This window comes from Arabidopsis lyrata (assembly GCF_000004255.2).
Source record: "Arabidopsis lyrata subsp. lyrata unplaced genomic scaffold ARALYscaffold_4, whole genome shotgun sequence".
Classification (NCBI taxonomy): Eukaryota; Viridiplantae; Streptophyta; class Magnoliopsida; order Brassicales; family Brassicaceae; genus Arabidopsis; species Arabidopsis lyrata.
The window spans coordinates 1,116,585-1,127,350 of NW_003302552.1; positions in this window are offsets into that span (position 1 = coordinate 1,116,585).

Sequence of the window (10,766 nt, forward strand, 5' to 3'; positions counted from 1 at the left end):
GAAGACCAACTTTTGCTCTCTCTAATTATATGCAAAACTTTGATTTGTTTATTGTGTTACTACAAAAGTCTCTTAAGTGATAATTAGGATAAAAGTTGGTTATTGATGGGTAATCCTGTATATAAAGAGACTTTAACCACACAAAGTGGAGTCTCAAATGATGGTTCTTTATCTGTAAAACAAGAAAGTGGGTAAATCTGGATTAGCTTTAGACTAATCCCAATAATATCTTCTATAACATTCTTACAAGAGTTGATTAAATATTAGAAAGAAAAAAAAAAAGAATATGTAACTAAATGTCTAATGTTATCTATCTTAGTGCACCAAAGTTTATCCATACCATTTTTTTTTTATAGCAAAGTTACATAAACTGAAACCAAGATTTATTTTTGTATCTGCAATTTATGTGTTTTATTTTTCTGATAAATCGATATAATTCGATCTACATGATATACAATACATGTATTGCTACAAGATATATATAGTTCTCACTTTATATGAAGTTAAAATTTGTTCCAAAGTGTTACTATTCATATTCTAATCCCTCCCCCACACCTAAAGAGAGAATAATATATATATATATATATATATATATATATATATATATTGTGATATTTCGACATCAGTTGTCAAATTAGTCTTATCAAATGGGACAAAGTGGTTTGCACAAATGTAGCACTTCTAAGTGAGTTTGTGGTTAGTGCACTTGATCATTGACTTTATTTTCTAATTTTGATTGTTTTGCTATTCGTAAGAACAATTATATCAATCACAGGGTTATATATATGTCTTGTTAATGCTTTTCTTTTATATGAACCACTTATTTCTTTTTCATTAATCAAACTAATTTTAGAGAAGCTTATGATATTAGACTTTGGTTGTAATACTAGAATGACAATGGAAATCATCTGTAGATAAACTAGACATATTTTTTGTAGTTTTTATTAGTTGTGTTTGTATCATTATCCAAATTAAAACGGGTAAATAAAAATAGTTAATATAAAAAATATATATACTTAATTTCATAATTTTAGACTTTTTCATAATTTTAGACTTCTCATATTTTATACAATGTTTATGTGTTTAGAAAATTTTATTTTCTTCTCCCTCGGATTACACTGTAAAAAAATCTATTATCTTCTTACTCAGATTCTACTGTTTTGTTCTCGGTTGCACAATTATCTCTACACAAACAGATAATGTTGGATTTGTATGGCTGGGTTATTCAGATGCTACTACTTTTCATGGAGAACAAAGAAAATCAATCATCTCATGAGTCCTATTGTGAATAAAAAAATGCTGGATAACGATTTCACATTGAAAGGTTTATATGGTATAAAATATTTTTGGTAACTAAAGGAACAATGTTAGAGAAGTTTCGACCTTTAACATTCGCTATGGAGCATAAAAGAATTAGATATCATGAAAGTTTAACCTATATATTACTATGTCAAATTCATAATTTGAGTGTTTTTAGGTTGAGGCTAAAATATATAAGATCGTAGGAATGATTCTACATTTGAGTAGAAAATTTTGTGAACAGTGACTTTAAGATCACACTAGTTGAGCTTTCAGGTTGCGACACAAATTCTTTTGACGAAGATCTATAAGAGAACTAGAAAGAATTTTGTTTTATTTTTGTACATGGGATTTACAATCTGGCTAGGGGTGAACATCGTAAAGGTGGCACATGTTTATTGTTTACTGGCAGTGAGATTGATAAAAAAAAAACTGGTCAACCGATTTAGGATCAAAATTTATTCGGTGATGGTTGGAATCAAAATGAATATATCAAAATCGCTATGATATAGTTACAAAATTCTACGAATTTGAGGTGTGAAGAGTTTCATTTTGTGAATGTCTATATTGTCCCACTTGTTGGTCCTTTTCCCATTTTGTGAATGTCTAAATACTTTTATATGATGTCTCAAACTCCGAACCATGGATAAACTTTTATCACTAAACTATCATATATCATGGTTTTCAACATTTAACTATATTATTTTTAATAGTTTTTGTGATATTTGTTTTAAGAATTTCTTATATATCTAGGGTTCTTTTTTTTTTGTCAACTGATATTATATAAATGGGATAACGAACGTTACAAACTAAAACCCAAACATAGAACATCTGAGAAAGTGAGCACCACAACTCCACTCTCGAGATACAACCAACAAGGCCATTTAACAACTAAGTAAAGGCCTATACAAAAGAATGAGCTCCAAAAATCTGAGCCAAATCATCCAAAAACTCTAATTCAATCAGAGGTAACCGACCTTTCCTCTGCGAAGACACCATCCAACCAAGAAGGAGAACCAACCGCAACATACGATTGAAGCCTGCAATCATCAGTCACACTCTTCGCAATCATAAAAGCACCTCTATTTGAAGAAGAGTTTTCCAAAAGTAATTTCCAACACTTAAAGGAACTAAGAACACGACCCGCTTCCATAGATTGGTATCTAAAAGAAGGCAAAGCCCTAGGTCTGTTTATAGCCTTCACTAAAACCTCAACCTGCAATGCAAATATCACATTATCAACTTTGTGAAACCGCATACTCTCCATAGCCCACATCAGACCTTTGAACTGCGCCTCCTGCTTGTCCAATAACCTCACAAAAGCTCTTCTGCTATGAAGCAAAACCACCCCCAAATGATCTCTCAACACCCATGCACAACCAGCAAACTTGTTCCTGTTGGACCAAGATATACCAATATTGCATTTAACCCAAGATGAAGGTGGCGACATCCAGCCAAGACCCATAGGCATTTCCTTATGACCAGAACCAATTACATCTCTACTCTCACCACTTTCAACAGTTTGTTCCCCATCATCACCAACCTTTTGAGCCTCTCTCCATTCAAACCAATCCTCTCTGATTTTTTGGGCAGATTCAAGACCAGAGAATCCTTTACCTTCAAAACAAGCAAGATTCCTATTCTTCCAAATGCGCCAAAGAGTCCAGGGAAATGAACCTCGAAGCTCCTCTGGCCAAAGAGGATTATTAATATTCATCAACAGATAATGAATATTAGCAAAAACAGAACCATTCTCAAATCCCCATTGAGGAAAAGGAATTCCAGTTAAAGCCCAAATTTGCCTCGCACATTGAACAAGTAAAAAGAACATGGTTCACCGTTTCTTCCTCTCCTCCACAAAGCTGACACCTCTCATCAGTCTTCATTCCCCTGTAGTTAAGAGCAGATGCAACAGGCAAAGCACCACACAAGACCTTCCATAAAAACACATGAATTTTTGGATCCGTTTGTAAACTCCAGACTTTGGCTTTTAAATCATTTGTAGAGGGTAATTGTTCAGCCTGAAGCCTAGTCTGAAGATTGCACGATTGAGAAGCAAGCCAATAAGCCGATTTCACCGAGAAATCACCACTCTTATTATGCTTCCAAGAATAAAAATCCTCTAGTTCAGTCACAGGCTTGATTCTTTTAATTCTCCAAATATCATCAGGTAGAAAATTATCCCTCAGCTTCTGTGGATCCCATTCTCTTTTATCCCAGTCAATCAACTCTGAGACTCTAAAATCTGGATTGAAAAAATAATTTCTCCTCAATGGTGCCCTCCAACCATCATCATCTTCAATCCATTCATCAATCCAAACCCTGAATGTTTTTCCATTCCCCACATTCTTAACCAGACCCTGAATAAGCAGCTCTCTTCCATGCAAAATGCTTTTCCAAGCAAAAGAAGGTCTATTACCAAGAGGAGCATCCAGAAAGTTAGAAAAAGGAAAGTACCTACTCTTCATGAGTTTAGCAAACAAGCAATCAGGGAATTGCAAGATCCTCCATGCCTTCTTAGCTAAAAGAGACTGATTAAAAGTTTGAATATCTCTAAAACCAAGCCCTCCCAGATTCTTTGGAAGACAGAGTTTCTCCCAACTTTGCCAATGAACACTCCTAGAATGCTCAGCCGAGCTCCACCAAAAGTCAGCCATGGCGCTTGATAAATTGTCACAGGTAGTTTTAGGCAATTTAAAACAGGACATTATAAAGACCGGCATAGCAAGAGCCACTGACTTTAATAACACCTCTTTCCCTCCTTGAGACAGAAATCTAGCATACCAACCAGAAAGTTTAGCTTTTAAGCGATCTTTTAAGAAACACAGAAGATCCACCTTTGAGCCACTAAAACCTTCTGGCATACCAAGATAAGTTCCAGCCCCTCCTTCTTTAAAAATACCCAACAAAGACTGAATACTCTCCTTAAGAAGGGGATCAACGTTTACACCAAAAGAGATGGATGATTTACTGAGATTGATAGCTTGACCAGTAGCAGCCCCATACCTACACAGCGTCTCTTGAAGAAACAAACACTGATCCATGGAAGCCTTGCACATAAAGAGACTGTCATCCGCAAACAACAGGTGGTGCACCTCTGGTCCATCTTCTGAGAAACTGATCCCATTAAGCCTTCCATCAAGTTGACCCTTATTCAGTAAATGAGTCAAACCATCCGTGCACAACACAAACAAAAAAGGTGATAAGGGATCACCTTGTCGAATACCTCTCTACGGAGTAATCATACCAAAAGGCTGATCATTTATTAAAACTGAGAAGGTAACCGTGGACACACAAACCATGATCCAATCCACCCACTTAATATGAAACCCCATAGCTATCAACAAAGCTCTTAGGTAACTCCACTCTACCCTATCATAAGCTTTTGACATATCTGTCTTGACCACTATGAACTGAGAAGAAATATATGCCGGAGTCTTTAAGCTGTGGATCACTTCATGTGCAACCAAAATATTATCTGTGATTAGCCTATCAAATACAAAAGCGGATTGATTCACTGAAACTATCTGTGGTAGAATAGGCTGAAGACGATTAACCAAAATTTTTGAGATAGTCTTGTACAGAACAGAACATAGACTAATTGGCCTCAAATCAGTCATCACCTCAGGAAGCTGAACTTTTGGCAACAAACAGAGATACGTATAATTCCATTCTGCAGGGAAAACACCTAACTCAAAGAAACTTTTAACCTCCTTTATCATTTGCTGACCAACAATGTCCCAGAACTGCTGAAAGAAACATGTTGTCATCCCATCAGGCCCAGGAGCACTAGAAGCTTTTATGGAAAAAACAGCCTCACGAATCTCTGAAGCAGTTACCTTAGCAATGAGGTTATCATTCATTTCAGCAGAAACCTTTGAAGGAAAACCAGAGAACCACTCATGGAAGCTTTGCGGATTAGAGGACTTGAAAAGAGAGCTAAAGTAGTCAGCCGCAACCTCCCCTTTACCTGCCTCAGAATTTTGAAAAATCCCATGGATATTCTTCAGCTTTTCAAGTCTCTTTCTGGCTCTGTTGCCTTTCACTGAACCGTGGAAGTACTTAGAGTTCCTATTACCAGTCTTTAACCATTTCTTTCTGCTTCTTTGCCACCAATATTCTTCTTCATTTCTGTACTCTTTCGCCAGTTCTCTTTTCAAAACATGAATCTGATGCAAATTAGGCCAAACCTCTGACTGAACTCTTTCCAAGGCTTCCTCACATTGATGAATCTTCAAAAGAGAATTCATACCATTTTTCTTTTTCCATGAACTCAAAGCCTTCCTACAAGCTCTCAATCTATGAGAAACCAAAAAACCTCCATTTCTGCTACCAGGTTTCCAAGCTTTCTTAATCGCCAACTTGACATCAGGTTTGTGGAGGAACCTACTATCAAATCTGAAATGACCTTTAAAAGAATCCTGAGAAGCAACCAAAAAGATCAAAACAGGTCTGTGGTCTGAGCCTCTCATGTCAAGGAAGACCTGATTGGAGGCAGGAAAGTGATCCAGCCAATCTTTATTTCCAAAGGCTTTATCTAAACGACATTGAACCCAATGGTCTCCTCTTCGACCTGCCCAAGTAAACTTATTACCCGAAAAAGATAATTCAAACATCCCACAGCTCTCCACCAACTCTGTGAAAGGTTTAAAGAAACTATCAGCTCTCCTGGGACCTCCTAATTTTTCTCCATTATGAAGGGTAGCATTGAAATCTCCCACCATACACCATCTGTCCTTCCTGCTAACACCAATCCTACTAATTTTATCCCAAACAACACCGCGCTTACTACAATCTGGATCACCGTACACACAAGACAGGAAAAAGTTTGAAGACCCAAACTGAACTTGAACATCTATCAAATTCTTATCCTCAGAAAGGATATCCAACTGACAACTGCTCTTCCACAATAAGGCCAAACCACCACACTTGCCAACTGGCTCCACTGTGAACAACCTATCATACCCTAGAAGAACTTGCAAATCCAACAAACTATCTCTACACTGCATGGTTTCCATAAGAAACAAGATCTCAGGGAAGTGCTTTTTACGCAGTTCCTTGAGTCGAGGAATCGCCAAATCATGAGACCGTCCCAATCCTTGACAATTCCAGCTGAGAATGCTCATTAAACATTGGGCAATCCCTCAATCGGGATCACCTTCAAAGGGTTAAGCTTTTTCGACTTTGCAGTGCTTGAACCTTCATTATCTGCTTTTCTTTTCTCTTTTACTCCAACAGTTAGACCCAAATTCAGACCCTGAGTTTCCAAAGAGCCACCTGCTGACTTTGGTTTGTGTTTTCTGATGATTTTCGGAGGCCTTTTCCTTGGTTTAGACTTTTTCAAAATAGTGCCGGAAGAACCAGCTTCAAAGAAACCAGGCCTATAAACCGTTGCACTATCCTGAAAAGGCTGAGATAACGCAAGGAAATTACCTGGATCTTCACCAGATTGAATAGACTCCGGCTCTACTAACCAATTTCTCTCTGAGCATCCAACAGCTGCGATTGCATTCAAATTATTCCTCAAATCACCACAGACCACATTCTGGGAATAAGGCACCTCTTCATTGAATCCAAAGACTACTCCTTTCTCTTTGTTTACATCACTATGAACAATCGTCGGAGCTTCCAATCTGAGAATTGATTTCATTGCAATTGGATCTTTCTCCACTTCACCAACCGACTTTCTCACTCTAGCAGCTTTGACTCGCCAATCTTCATTGTTATTGACCAAAAGATACTGACGCATCCCTTCTAAAACATCAGCTGCAATCCTATGTCTTCCAGTAAGAGGATCAATACCCACCTGATCCTCTCTTAAGACACCACATAAAGGATCAGACTCTTTAAGAAAATTTTCTTTAGGAGGCTTAGGACAAGGTCTTCCTGCTCTTCTACCCGCAGCAAGCTCTTCCTTTTTTTTAACTAAAAGAGGACAGTAATCCTTCTCATGAGTGAGCCGCTGACACTCATAGCATCTTTTCTGGACCCTTTCATATTGAAATCTCACCGTAGTCGATCCTCCTTCTGGTAAATTAACAACCTTGGTTCTGCGCAACGGTCTTGAAACATCAAAAAGAACTTTGACTCTAACAAAATCCATAATCTGAGGTCTAGATGGATCAAAGGCCACTTCCTTGACTTCACCAATTAAATTACCAAGAGCAGAGATGGCCAACAACGTATAGTGGTTGATCGGAATGTTGGAAATCTGAACCCAAAGAGGGATAAGCTGAAGGTAGTTAGCTGGAGGATGCTCATACCACCTGTCAACGGCAAGAGACCAATCATTGTAAGTGTGAGCTCCTTTATCCAAAACTTCCTGCAAATCGTGTTCATTGTTGAAGATGAACTGAAACTTTTCATTAGACAACGCAACTCCTCTCATTCTCCCCGGTTTTTGCCATTTCCTTGGCATATCACGGATAAGATTCTTCATAGACTGACACTCAGGATTTAAAGTACGACCCACCAAGCTAATCGCATTTCTCTCCATAGACATGAACTCTGGAGACGCCGGCATCTCGAACGGTAAATCATCTTCCTCTTCCAGCGACATCGCCATGAGAGCTTTATCCATGGCGGATGACATGATTCATTCTAACCCGAACCCAGAAACTTCAAGTAACCAAACACGCTAACTCAGAAACAAAAAGAGGATCCAGACAACCCAAGAGAAACTCAAACAAATTGCCCGAACCAAAAATGAAATAGCGCTTGATAGAAACCCAGATCTTCAGCAAAAGGAAGCACAAACACTAGAGAACACCACAATTTCGAGCACAAAGATAGAAAACAAGTGATAAACAGTGGAATTCGGCGGATGGGAAAGTGTTTTTCTTGTCTAATGCTCTCTTCAAAACTTAGAGAAAGACTCTGATTCAGAAAGAAGGTCCTAAGCCCAAAAGAGGGGAACGTGAAATTTTTAGCATGTCTCTTCTTCTATTATATATGATATATCTAGGGTTCAAGTTAACATTTTTAAGGTATATCTCATGTTTTAAAGTTAGTGGAATTAGAAGAATATTGGTCCCAATCTAATGGAAGGTAGTGGCTTATATCCTTTGGCTCTGAGAGTTGAAAGAAAATAAGATTCATGTTTTTTTTTTTGTTGATAAAAAGTTTAAGGCTGATAAGTTTTTTTTGAAAAAATAAAAAGATTTGATGACTGAACTTCAAAAGCCACATAAAGGGAGATTTCAACCTGTAAGAAACAAACGTCAAAGACCCAATTGCTAAGAATTAAGACTAAGACTCATAGTTGAGGTCCCAATCTCTTCAAAATGAATTTTGCTTCTTATGTGTAAATGCACTCAGATAAAAACTATTCTTGGTTTAGAAAAAAATATATTTATATTTTATGATGATATCTATATATGCTAAATAATTTGGTATTAAAATAATGGTTTTGAAAGTTTTAATTTGGTTTATAAAAGATCTAAACTGTAATTTTATTTCGTCTTTGTTTTTCTTGTCAAAATAATTTGTAGTTATGGTATTTTAAAGAAATTAATAATTAATGGACCACAACAGAAAATCTAATCACCTTAATTAATATATAATCATGGATCGTTCTACAGACAGATCATTGGTGTGTTTCCCAAAACCTTTCTTCTACTTAAGCTATGTTTTTAGTCAAATTATTCTTATTATATACACTCCAACGAACAACTATCTTCTAAATTTCTAAACCTCCTTTACTCATTACTCATTCTTTTAAGCGTACCCAACAAAAAGAAAACTTTAATTTTGTTCCTTTCCTCCAATTTAATTCCTATTAATATATTTATATTTGTTTAAGATTGATACAAAAATAAGATATTAGATACGAAATAATTAGCTATATTATCCAAATATTTTGGTTTGACTAGTTTGTCTATGTCTTTTTGTCTACAATTCATATATACATGTTTTAATTCGTATTTCAATTTTGTTGCTCACTATTAAAACAAATTGATAATTATGAATTTTTTTATTAATTAAAATTTAGAGATACTATAGTTTTACGCAGTTAAATATTGTAAACTGTCTATAGTGCATTGATTTTGTAAATATTCATTTTAAATTCAATTATTTCCAATTATTCACTTTCAGTTTTAAACCCTTTACACAAACTATCATCTTGCTCCGATTGTTTGATCAATAAAAGTCAAGATCCCTTGTCCTTTTCAATGTGGGATAATATTATCCCTAATAGTGGAATACTATAACTTACTAGACATCGTGAAGGAAATCTATGTGCGGATTTATTAGCGAATAAAGTTATATCATGTAATCAGCAATGGTCTTTGTTCCATAGTTGTCCTAGTTTTTTAAGCATTCTTGTAAGTCATGAGTCCATGACAATGATTATGAAAGTTGAATAAAAATTTTTAGAAGGAAAAAAAAAAAAACTATAACTTACTAGACACCCAATCACTCCATCTCATACTATATGTAGGTCAGACGAAACAAGTGTAGTTAGAACAGAAAATATAGATTAAGTAGTTTAAGTATGAATTAAATAGTATAAAATGTATTTTTCTACGGTGAAAAGATGCCCAAAAAATAGTGTGATAGGCAATATATAGATAATTTTAGAAACTAGAAAGTACTATAAGTATTAACACAATTTTCAAATCTCATTGAAAGGTCAAAAGATAGATGACTTCAATGGCCAGTCGGTCAAATCCGTTCACTAAGTCATGCTAAAAATGAGATTAAATTACACACTTGATCGCCTATTCAGGTTATTAAATACATCTAAAAAAACGATCTGTTCTAATATGTTTTTCTTTTTTTTTCTCGGTGAAGCACATGAAACCGGATAAAACAAACAAAATCTAATGCAACATAGGGAATGTGCAACATTTGCTATGATAAAATAATAAATAGAGTATTAGGAGAAATATTCCCTACAATATTTTGGTTGTTATCAAAACACAATAACTTTGGTTGGGTCTTTATACATATAACATTAATCCTATTTAAGGTCGAACCAGCTGAATAGAAGGAAGACTTATTGAATGAGGTCATTGTAGTAGAAAGATCTGTCCTTCCTGGCAATTGGTATTTGGTAAGAAGGTCAAATTGGATTAGTATTGCTGGCACCAGGCATTATATAAAACCGGGCAAATATTAGATTATTTGGTTCATCTGGTAAGCACGAATTGAGAAGTTGTTTCAGATTTCAGAATGTAATAGATAATTTCCTACATATCTTAAATCACGCACTAGCCTGACACAAGGCAGATGATCAAGCTTCAGAGATACATTATGAGACTAACATAATATTACAAAGAATTAATTACGGATTTTGCCCTTTTTATAATGGCATTTATGGATTTTGCCTTTTTTGAATAATTTATGGATTTTGCCTTTTTTTAAGCTCCAAAAATATGATTTAACATGCGTTTCATTCGTTATGTTTGGGTTTAGTCGGTTCCAGTTGTTCTTAGGCTTTAGTATTTGGTATAATGTACGTATTT